We start from the raw sequence: 12331 nt of genomic DNA on the forward strand, positions 1-12331 counted from the left end.
ATCTGCAAGAACTTTATTTTCAAGTAAGACCCCATTCACCAGTATCAGGCATTACAACTTCCACACACCTTTGAAGGGACATAATTCAACCCACAATACCTAACTTTCAAAACTCCCCTAACAAATCAGCCATAAAATTTAGCAGTGAGTGGTTTAATGCAGAACTCCAGCTTAGACAGAACTAACTCAACTATGTGGCAGCTTTTCAGAGTTTAAAAGGACAACAAATCTGAAGGTACTTTAAACAGAGCATCCATCCTCCTCCATCTCCTCAGCAGTAAGACTACTCTATTATTAAACAAAAAAGGTTAAAAGAATAAAGCGCCCTCAAGCTAGTTTCTTCTAGCCCTGACTGTAGAACTTTTATTTTAAGAAACACCTTTAGCAAGGTCCAAAATTCTCTACCCCAACAATAAAGTCCCTTCTGCTATATCTACCTAAAGGTACAGCTTATATTTCTTCCTATGCCCTTACAATGAAGCCAAACTGGACAGCACTGTCAATCCATGGCACTGTACTAGTTTCCTAGGCCTGCCATAACTAGGTACCACATGCAAGGTGGATTACAGCAGAAATTTACTGTCTTACAGTTTTGGAAGTCAGAAGTCCAAGCATCAAGGTGTTGCAGGGCAATGCTCCTTCTAAAGGTGCTAAGGAAGGCTCTCTCCTAGCTTCCTTGGCTCCTGGGTGCATTACTCAAGCCACCTTGCCATATCTCCATGTGGTTCTTCACACTGTTCTTCCTCTGTGTCTGTGTCCAAACTTCCTATTTTTATAAGGACATTCCCAGGTGGTGTGGTGGTAAAAAAAAAAAATTGCCTGCCAATGCAGGGGACACAGGTTCGATCCCTGATCTAGGAAGGTCCCACATGCCAGGAGCAACTAAGCCCATATGCCACAACTATTGAGCCCGGGCCCTCAGGCCCAGGAGCCACAACTACTGAAGCCCGCATGCCCTAGAGTCTATGCTCCACAACAAGAGAAGCCACCACAATGAGAAGCCTACGTACTGCAGGAGACAGGAGCCCCTGCTTATCCCAACTAGAGAAAAGACCTAGTTGAAGAAGTTAAAAGAAGACCCCCCCAGAGCCAAAAATAAATAAAAAATAAAATTTTTTAAAAATTTAATCACTGTTCTCCTTTCCTGCAATAGCTATTCATCCCCACTCCAACAACTCGGACCTGGGCTGTATGACATACACTGAGCGGATGAGCTGATCAGTCACAGCTTTAAGAGGAACAGAAGTATCTGCCAGTGCTCTTCCTCTTCTGCCACAAGAATGAACATGTCCTACACGGGGTCTGTTCCGAAAGCTTGGGTCCCCCAGTAGAGGACACAGAACAGAGCCACAGTCGGCCCACATCATCTACATGCAAGAGACTGGAAAATAAATCTGTATTTTTGTAAACTGGTGAAATTATTTATAATCTTAAAAGAAAACTAATATACTTTAAAGTAGTATTTTGATTGCATATATCCCGAAGGGATGTAACCTAGAGACCAAAAAAATTAAAAGAAAAAAAGTTTAAATTGCTTTCTGTAGTCTTCTTATAGTAATTCTATTAGTATTATTAATTTGAATATTTTTATAAATATACAGCAAATAAGAAATTATGTTAAATCCATTACAAACCAAAATTTTCCAAAAGTAAAAGTATATACAAATAGGGCAGCAATAAAAATCTTCTCATATTCTCTTCATGCTATACTACTGTCTGTACCTCAAGTTGGCTACCCCTGAAGAATACACTGCAGTATGCTAGGGAGTATGAGAAGACAAGATAAACGTGTCACATTATCCCAGGGAACACTTTTTTTTTTTTTAATAATAAATAAGTATGGTCATTTTACTTTTATGAAAAAATCTCTTATGTGATGGAATTTAATACAAAAAATAATTTTAATGTTTATAATGCAGATATATTTTTAATAAAATCATACAATACAAATCAAGCTTTAAAACCTTAGAGTAACCTTAAATTTGAACTGAAATATACGCAGGAATTTGTGATTTATTTCTCCTACTAAATATACACATTTCCTTGTTCTAAAAAGGACTTACAGCAACTAATGATAACCCAGTAGTAAATAGCACTCCATGCTTTGATTGCAGTCTCTAAATAAACATATCCCATAGAAAAAAAAACCGCTTTGGAGGAATGACCAATTTCAGGACTGAAGCAGAAAACCTGGAACATCCTGCCATGCAAGAAAGCAAGGAAACAACCAAAGGCCACGTGCATCATGTCAAAATGAGACAGGAACCACAATGGATTACAACACCTCAAAAATAGTTCTTAATCCATGAGATTATAAAAATTAAAAATAAATTTCACATCACTGGTCACCTTGAGAGGGCATCACCAACTCATCAGTCTAAAAACTGGTAACTAAAACAAATCAAGCACATACCCTGATTTTGTTGTGCAAGTTCTATTTCAGAATATCCCAGTACTTGACTAGGAAGAGCCCTTCTTTACAGAATTCCAGCTAATCAATGCAAAAACAATGATAGGATTTTAAAAACAACAATTTCCTATCCTTAAGAAAATTAAAATCTAGGCAACAATCATTAATGGGCACTATGACCACCAGGGGGAAATCTGATGTGGAGTTTTATAACGGGTATATTAGACTTATCAACATCAACACCACAAAAAGTGACACAACCAGATGGTCTATGCCTCAAGGTGAGGCAGAAGGAAGAAAAAAGAAGACTTCATAATCAAAGAAAAGTAAATTTAATCACACCTCTTAACTATCACTTCACAGAAGTTACAGGAGGACAACAGAATATATTAGTAATTCCACAAGGATGTGCTGCGCTTAGCTCTCAGTCATGTCCAACTCTTTGCGACCTCATGGACTGGAGCCCTCCAGGCTCCTCTGTCCATGGGGATTCTCCAAGCAAGATTACTGGAGTGGGTTGCCATGCCCTCCTCCAGGAGATCTTCCCAACCCAGGGATCAAACCCCGGTCTCCTGCAAGGCAGGGAGATTCTTTACCATCTGGGCCACCAGCAAAGCCATGTGTCTAGCCAAATCGAGAGTGTGGGGAATATGACAAGACAAATTTATTTCTACTAATAGGTGGAAGTGATTGGAATTTAGCAACCAAAAGCAGTGTGCAGATCTTGTTTGGATTCTGTTTAATAAAAGTAACCATCTGAAATGTTACTGGGGAGACAAAATAACAATTTTAACTCTCTTTATCTCTTCCAGTTTCTCATCAGGCTTTCATCTTTTCCAGAACACTGTAACAGTTAAAGCTTAGTGTTTTCTCCATATTAATGAATGTGAAGGACAGGGAAATCTAGAAGAATGAGGGCAGAGAGTGCAGAGACAAAACAATGACTTATTTCACACTCAACATGCATCCTAGTTTTCTGACCCTGATTTGAATATGAAGTCCTGGGCCTGACTCTCCTTTTTCTGAAAAGTAAACAACTACAGAGAAGACAACTTGGTATTAATTTATCTAGACACGTTCCATTTCAGCAGACTATTAAATTGCTGATCAATTTCCTGCTTCTCAAGTACAGGTATTAGAATAGCCTGCTTTCTTCAATATGATGCAAATGCATGCTAGCTACTCAATAAATAGCTAAAACACAAACACGCACACACAAAGCCTCAATAAATAGCTAACACCCCCCCATAAATAGTGAGCGCGCGCGCACACACCCCACCCACCCACCCCTAAGGCAGAAATTAGAGGGTAAGAGTGCTTTTCTTCTCATAGCTCCCAACCTCATCTCTTTCTTGGAGAAGAAGAAATTACATTTAGGGAAAAGAAAATACTGTCTTCACCCAGAGACATCAACTTCAGAATCACTTTGATCTCCTCTGAAAATATTACGGACTTGACAGTAAGCTTTATTAGTATAGTTAAAAAAAAACAAACAAATCCTTGATTACCATACGGTAAACAGATATTTAATCTTTGTTTTTAACCACAATTATACAACTAAAGTCACTCTTCAGAGCAGAATTTTCTTACACAATTCTCTGAACTAAAGGAAAAAGAAACATTCTTAAAAAAAAAATACAACAGTTTTTCAGGGCACACATCAAAACCACTCAACTTCAATTAAAATACCTATAGTTATAAAGTAACCATTATGATAAAAATGTTACAAATAAAAGGTTATATGAAAATGAATACATATGTCAGAACTATAAGCATTTGAACCAAATCATATAAGTTTTTAAGACTAAAACTATTCCCACAAATCATACCTATTTTCATTCTACTGCTGCAAGGTTTTTAGGCATTTTATAGGTACTCTACTGAGCTAAAGGGCTTCCCTGGTGACTCGGTGGTAAAGAATCCACTAGACAATGCAGGAGACATGAGTTTGATCCCTGGGTTGGGAAGATCCCCTGGAGAAGGAAACAGCAATCCACTCTGCTTGCCTGGAAAATTCCATGGGCAGAGGAGCCTGTCAAGCTACAGTCCATGGGGTCGCAAGAGAGTCAAACACAACTTAGTGGCTAAACAACAAATGACCTAAAAGATCAAAATATAAATTATAATAAATAAAATACAAATCAGGAAAAAAAATCTTTGTTTTTAACCTCAATTATATAACTAAACTTACTTTTTAGGGCAGAATTTTCTTTGGGCCTGCTGATACAAGATAACTGTTAATTGATACAACCTATAATACATAAAATATTAAGAATCCTAGGCTTTAGAGCTGAAGGGAACAGTTTTCCCCTCCTGGTTTAGGTTGCCCTAATATTAATTAAAACCTCAAAACATTTATGTGTAAATATACAATCATTTTCTCTTTAAAAAGCTGGTTAAAAAAAAAAAAACTAAGAGGGATGGCTCTAGTACTAGGTGTGAGTAGTATGCAAAACTGAACCCATGAAAATAGTGACTGCAAAATGGAGATGAAAACAAAGCATCTGCTCTTTCCAAAACTTATACAGAGATATGGGTTGGGAGAGGAAGAGCAAGAAGATCAAACAAAGAAGAACTTCATCCCCTTTCTGAGTTTCTGGGTACTCAATCAGTTATCACAGGGTTATCTAACTTTGGAAAGGTTTCCAATCTATTCACAGCCAGTAGGTAGGAGTCTGGAATTATTTCCCTTTGGACTGTTCTATCCTGAAGAAGCATATTGTGTTGAAACTCAAGACTGCCAAAACGGAAAGAATGTTCCTCATTTCCATTATGTGATGGAAATGGGTTTACCTCTTTTTTGTCTTCCCTTACATTAGTGGTAAATGAAGCTTTCAGAGTGATACTTAAAAGAATAGTAAAAAGCAGCTAGAGCTAACAGCAGCAAATGAAAACATTCATTTCAAAATTAATTTTTTATTTACATAGACCACTACTCTACAGAAACAATACTGGCTCATATAATGTATAGGATACGTTAGATTTTTCAAACACCATGGTGATTCAGTTAACAAATACTGTACTCTAGGAGTGACAGCTTATTTGTGTTCATTAAAAAAATGCAAGCTATGTGAGAGCAGACACTTAATCCTTATCATTCACTACTATTGTGCCTGAAATAACAGTTCGATTCATAAAAGGCACCCAATGATTGTTGACAAAATGAATAAATGTTTCCCACTAGGTCAGTGATGTTTAAAAAGAACAACAACAACAAAAAACTCCATTGATGATTAAAATTCAGTGTTCCCTCTCATCCACTCCAATATTGATCTCCACTACTCTCTTAATTTCAGTAACTTGTATCTCCATTTCTTTGGGGTGGGGTGAGGTGGAGGGGGACCATGACACTATGTATGAAGGGAAAAAAAGCCACGTTCCAATTTCTAGCCTACTAGTCTTACCTAGTGTGATGTATCAAAATCACCTGTGCAGCTTCTTCAAAGTAATGTTATAAATTTTGTGACAACCAGGTAAAGTCTTAATTATTAAGTTTCAGCAAGTCAGACATACAGCCCAGGCACGTCTGTCTTAACAAGTTCCCCATGTCATACAAACCATGCTTGCATCACACTACATACTTCAAAAACTTCTCTATCTTTAAATCCTGTAACTGTAAACAAAACAAAACACACACACCCTCTTTGTCACTGTGTGTGCGTACTAAGTCACTGCAGTGTGTCCACCTCTATGCGACCCCATGGACTGCAGCCCGCCAGGCTCCTCTGTCCGTGGGATTCTCCAGGGAAGAATACTGGAGTGGGTTGCCATTTCCTTCTCCTGATCTTCCCGACCCAGGGATTGAACCTGTGTCTCTTTTCATCTGCCTGCACTGGCAGGTGGGTTCTTTACCATTAAGCCACCAGGGGAGCCTGGTGGTACTTCTTCACTCCTTATATCTTTGATCTGCTCAGGTTGTATAACTGAACAGGTTTTCAAGGTCATCTCACATCACTCCAGCTTCCCAGTATCCTCCAATCCCACATCATTCACCTAGACTGGATCTCCATTCCCTCCATTTTCACACAGATCAGACATTTCAACACAAATGCTATCATCAAGACATTTAACTATTTGGGTGTCTAAAACTATTTTGTTCCTCTGAGCTATTTGGCAATCGTTTTACTACGTTTTTAACTTCCTTCTCAAATTTCCCGTTACAGATTTTCAAAAACTTGAAGGATTCTATCTAGCTCAAAGCCCCTTAATTTCAGGTGGCTTTACTTCTTTGGTAAAAGTTATTAGGACTTTCTGACTTTTTGCTCACTTCAAAAACCTTTATTTTTATTCATCCTATTGTTCTGTGCTGACTGAAGAAGTAGTAGAAAAAGATACAAAAGAGAAAAAGTAGTCTCCATCACAGAAGCTGTTGGGTCTTCTAGATATATTACATTATTAGCAAATATCATCAGCCCTTCATAAAGGAATTTAATATAGTAGTGGCCAATAAAAAACAACAGCTTTTCTCTGCTCCAGTAATACACATCTATAAATAGAGATGAGAAAACACTCTAGTTAAAAGACCAAAATTTTTTAAATATTTACAAAAGAAATGAACACAATTTCACAATTTCAAATGACCAAACACTATATTCAATTGAAAAATACAACGTTATCCCCATGTAGTGCAAGTGGAAATGTAAAAAAGAAAAAAACCCTTGGAAAACAATCTGGTAATTCTTATTAAAAGTAAAAATATTAGACTGGAAAAATAAGAATCTGCCTTTTTTGTTAAAATGTGGTCACACAGTTGCAAATTCACAGAGTTCAACTAAGATGTATACTCTACAATACAGAGAGATAAAAACACAAGTTCCTAAGGATGTTTATATTAGAAGACTGGGTTTTAATGGCAAAAAGGTGGGAGTATAGTATAGTGAATGCCCATTAAGGGGAAGAATCAAACCAAGATCGTGGTACATTCATGATATTCATGGATTGTAAAGTCATTAAAAATAATAAACTCGTGGAGCTGAAGCTCCAATACTTTGGCTACCTGATATGAAGAGCTGACTCATCAGAAAAGACCCTGATGCTGGGAAGGACTGAAGGCAGGAGAAGAAGGGGATGAAAAAGGATGAGATGGCTGGCGGCATCACCAACTCAATGGACATGAGTTTGAGCAGGTTCTGGGAGTTGGTGATAGACAGGGAAGCCTGACGTGCTGCAGTCCATGAGGTCGCAAAGAGTTGGACACAACTGAGCAACTGAACTGAACTGATGGGGGAGGGAGCAAAAGAAAGAGTACGTGACAAAACGTGTATCTATGCATTTAAGTAAAAGAATATGTTTAAGCATATAAAGAAGAAAATATTTTTGTTATTGTTAAAATTTTATGGACTCCAAAGAACTTTGTTACTAATCACCCCCAAATTCAACAGGTCTTCATATGCCTTCATTATTTCATACTATTTGCCATTTCCAGAATTTAAGATTAAAAAAAAAAAAAAAAAAAAACTTTAAACTTCCAACGTGTGACTTTCTGATTCTGTCCATTTCACTGATTTTTCCTCCTGCCCTAATAGTATATAGCTGACTTCTTTTTAGCCCTTTGATCTTCACTCAACTCCTCCAACTAAGGATCTCATCCACTTTGAAGAATTACAAAACCACCATCTGTCCATCTACATGCCAAACTCTAACACACACACCCATCTTTCCCATTCCAAACATTCCAATTCCAGCTGCATATGTGCCTGCTCAGTCGCTCAGTCGTGTCCAGCTGACTTTTTGAGACCCCATGGACTACAGCCGTCCATAGTCCATGGGACTCTGGGATTTTCCCGGCAAGAATACCTGGAGTGGGTTGCCATTTCCTCCTCCAGGGGATCTTTCCGACCCCGGGATCAAATCCACATCTCCTACACTGGCAGGCAGATGCTTTACCTCGAGCCACCTAGGAATCCTAATTCCAGCTGACTAAGCACAGATATCTATATCCTTTCAGTTATCATCACTCAGCAACTTATGCCCTATACTTCCCAAAATGTTTCTCCTCCTGTCCATAACTATTACTAATTCTGTAATTCACTACAATTTAAATTTCAGTATTTTTTTTGCATTCAACTTTCTATCTCAGCTTCTACCTGCTATCTCTTACCTTTAAAACTCCCCTTTCAGCCATGCCTTCCTTTTTGCAGTACCTATCACCTGTACCACTGCAATACCCTCAATGACTTCCAAGTCTCTTCATACTATCTTCTGACATCTACACATAAAATATAATGCTGATTATATCATATGTATTTATGACTACCTATTAGCTTCCACATTCACTCTAAATTGTTTACAGAAGCATTTAAGTTCTCCTTCTCCAGTGTATGATCTTGAAGTATCCATCTGACTGTACAGCATCTTCTCTGAATCTACTCTACATTCAAGTGAGTAAAAAATATTCTAACAAACCCCTAATTCCCACTTATGCTTTTTAAGCTCTTTGTTCCAACTACAAGTGTTAAAATTTTTCCTATTCCTCAAATGTCATCTCCTTATGAAGACTATTCAAATGTCAACATTAAAGGTGTTTCCTCCTTTCCTCCTGTACCCATAAAGCACAATTTTAGAAAAACCCTTTTCAAAGCTGGGCAGTAGTAAAAAAAAAAAAAAAAGTTTTTAGGTTAGAAATTGGAGTTATTTGTATTTTCTTTCAAATGTTATTGTTTTTGACATTAAAGCATTAAATCAAGTCATTTAACTACCCTAAGCCCCAGTTTCTTATTCTGTAAAATAGAAATAAAATCTACTCTAAAAACCTCACAGGTAGTACAAGTGCATGAAAACCAATTTATAATTTACATGTTAACATTGTTATTCTATCATTTTATATTATGCATATTTTTCAGTCACTATCAAATTACAAGCATTTAAAAGGCAGTCTATACTTTACATTCTAGCACATAATAGCTATTAACAACAAGAAGATCAAACCAGTCAATCCTAGAGAAAATCAACTCTGAATATTCACTGGAAGGATTGAAAATGAAGCTCTAATACTCTGGCCACCTGATGTGAAGAGCTGACTCACTGGAAAAAGATCCTGATGCTAAGAAAGACTGAAGGCAACAGGAGAGGGGGCAGCAGAAGATAAGATGGTTAGATGAGCATTACTGACTCAATGGACAAGAATTTGAGCAAATTCCAGAAGACAGCGGAGGATGGAGGAACCTGGCGTGCTGCAGTCCACGGGGTCACAAAAAGTTGGACAAGACTGAGCAACTGAACAGCAACAATATACACACACACACCCCTCCAGAAGTCATTAAAGCTAGCCCTCATGCCTAAGAAACAATCAAAGCACAATTGATGTACTATGCCCTTGTCAAAATAAAACATCTACAATCCTCCCCACAGATAATCCTTTCAGGAAGACTACGGTCACATAGTATCTCTGGACCTCTGATTTAGTTCACCTGAAACACAATTAGTTAACTGGATAGGGGCCCTTTAAAATTGCAGATAAACAGTTAAACAGGCAAAGAATTCAAGTAACATATATGTGTGTGTATGTTCTAGTAATATACATATGTTCCAATGACATAAACATATTATACATATGTAAGTGATGTAAGGTGTAACTGTGATGGCAGTATCCTGTCCAATCCAAATTTATCCAACATTCATAGCTGAGCATTAGTGCTTTAGTTTACCCAAAATTCTCAAGGTTAACATCATGGTTATTTCAGTGATATGAAACAAGAGATTTTAAAATATATACACAAGAGAAGCACACTGATTTTGTTTAAGCTGAAAGATCTTGTTTTCTCCTACTTTTACAAAAAGCAAAATTAATGATGGACAGTGTTGATTAATGAATGAGTTAGTGGAAATGATACTTTGGTCCTACAGAAACTTATAAATCTTTACCTTATTACAAGAACTTAAAAGTCCTTGAGTTACCTTAGAAAACCACACAAACCTACTGACACTGTGTCAAACCAAAAAGCAAGATAGCTACTTAAAACTTCTAAGGTCTTATCCAAAGGACATAGGTACCAACCTGAAGAGGCTCTCACTAGCCAAAATCAGGACACTATGAGTACACAGAAACTGATAATCTAAAACACAAATGAATCTAAGTCCATGAGTTCACAGGATAAGGCATTTTATAGCAATCATGCCACACTGTTGGCTAATATTTCTTGGGATTTTGTTATTTCACAAAAAGATTGCTCTCATATTTGGTATCACATCTGCTCTTAGATCTCATATACACACTCTTGTACTTATCTACTTATAACTCACTTTTTAAATCTAAATTTAAGATTCCCTAAGTCATCCTTGTAAGAATTTCAATCTACTGTTGCTGTAATGCCTGATAACGCTACTGTGGTTATGGATAAGGAAACACATTTTGAGAGTTTAACTCTCAAAAATAATGGTCAAATGCCAAGAAGTAGTAGCAGCAAAATAAGTCCATGGGTAATTGGGCTATATTGTGGATTAAAATAGGTATGGGTAAAAAAAGAAAAATGAAAGTTAAGAATGACAACACCACCTGATGAGAGCAGCAAACCACTTCGTGCGTTCGTTTAACAACAACAACAAAAAAGCTCACCCTGTATGTGATGTTGCCGAGTTCCATAAGCAAACATCGGGCAGCATGATGTAACAGAAAGAGTCCTGGACTCAGTCAGGAGACTTCTGTTCTAGTCCAAGGCCTCAGTTTCCTCATCTGTAAAATGAGGGTGCTGAATTAGATAATCTTAAAGGGCTCTTCTGGCTTTAACATTGAGAGTCTATAGACGAGTACAGAAAGAAGCAGTAAAATGTAGGACTTCTGTTAACAGTGAGGTTAACACTGCAAACAGCAGGTGGAACAGGGATGAAAACGATTTTCATAAATTTTGAACTGCTGTAAGCAATCTTTTCATAACTTTTAAGTAGATTTTTACGATATAAAATCGTAACTTTTATGATTTTCTAACTCTTAAAATTTTTACAATATACCTGCCTTAGTTAAGTTACCTTATTATCTAAACCAGATTAGGAGTGAGTGACCAAATTATGACCTCAAAAAAGCAATTCACCTTTAGCCAATGAGACTGCCCAAGTGAATCAAAAACAGAATAGGAACACCTGTGGGCTAGTAATTACTTTAGGTAATAAAATGCCTCATAACTGATCTCAATTCTCAATTAAGTAACTGAACAAAATGTAAAATGACACAAAAAATGATGAGTAAATTAGACAATTACTTTTACTTGTAACAGAACAATAATTATGCTTACGATACCCTTCTTTGTTAATGAGTGTACCTTCCCTATGCATAATATTTTTCTTGTTAGCTCTCAAAACAGAACCTGACTGCTTTTGACAACAAGGTTAACTGAAATAAATGCCTTTTTTTTTACCACTAGTGACAAACAGAAATATAAAGAAAAGAGTATTGTTTAAGTTTTCTACACTAAAAGAAATCAAGCTTCTCTATATCAGTAACAAATAATGGAAAGGCTCTGGTGCCTCAAAAACTTGTGGTTTCTTAACGGCAATTTCCTAAATACAGGTAATTAACTGACTGGTCTAGGGTCTGATAAATTTTTTAAGTTCATAGATCCTCTCATGCTATAGTTTACCTTTACTTTTCATTTATGTTAATACTATGAATCTCACCTGGCAGATTTTTAAAACTCTAGCTATACGAGGACCAATAAACATATCTCTACAATCAGGAAACTATTAATATCAAAAATCTATCCTTTTAAAGGATGTAACATATATCTTCTAAAATATACAAAGATATAATGAAATAGTCTATGAAAAATTTGTTTTTAAAGCTTACTTTATGCAAATCACCTAGTGATTATAAAATAACTTGGCATACACACAATTCCATTAATCATTCACTTGAACATTTCACACTGGCAATACAGCACCTAATATGTTACTCAGAATCACTAATAAAATTTTTCTCTGGCTAGTAGA

At 36.7% G+C, this 12331-nt stretch overlaps 1 protein-coding gene across 3 annotated transcripts in view; it reads right to left on the reverse strand.

Moving 5' to 3' along the window:
• TBL1XR1 (TBL1X receptor 1) overlaps nt 1-12331 on the reverse strand; it is a 172027-nt gene that overhangs the window by 55669 nt on the left and 104027 nt on the right. Inside the window, exon 1 of one of the 3 annotated variants that reach the window (XM_043874840.1) lies at nt 10965-11081. The exons of the other annotated variants lie outside the window; for them this stretch is intronic. The gene's annotated coding sequence lies outside the window, so the exon portion shown is untranslated. Of the gene's footprint in view, nt 1-10964; nt 11082-12331 lie in introns of those variants that run through there. 3 annotated transcript variants of the gene reach the window in all.

The sequence above is a fragment of the Cervus elaphus genome, chromosome 19 (assembly GCF_910594005.1).
Source record: "Cervus elaphus chromosome 19, mCerEla1.1, whole genome shotgun sequence".
In the NCBI taxonomy this organism is placed as follows: Eukaryota; Metazoa; Chordata; class Mammalia; order Artiodactyla; family Cervidae; genus Cervus; species Cervus elaphus.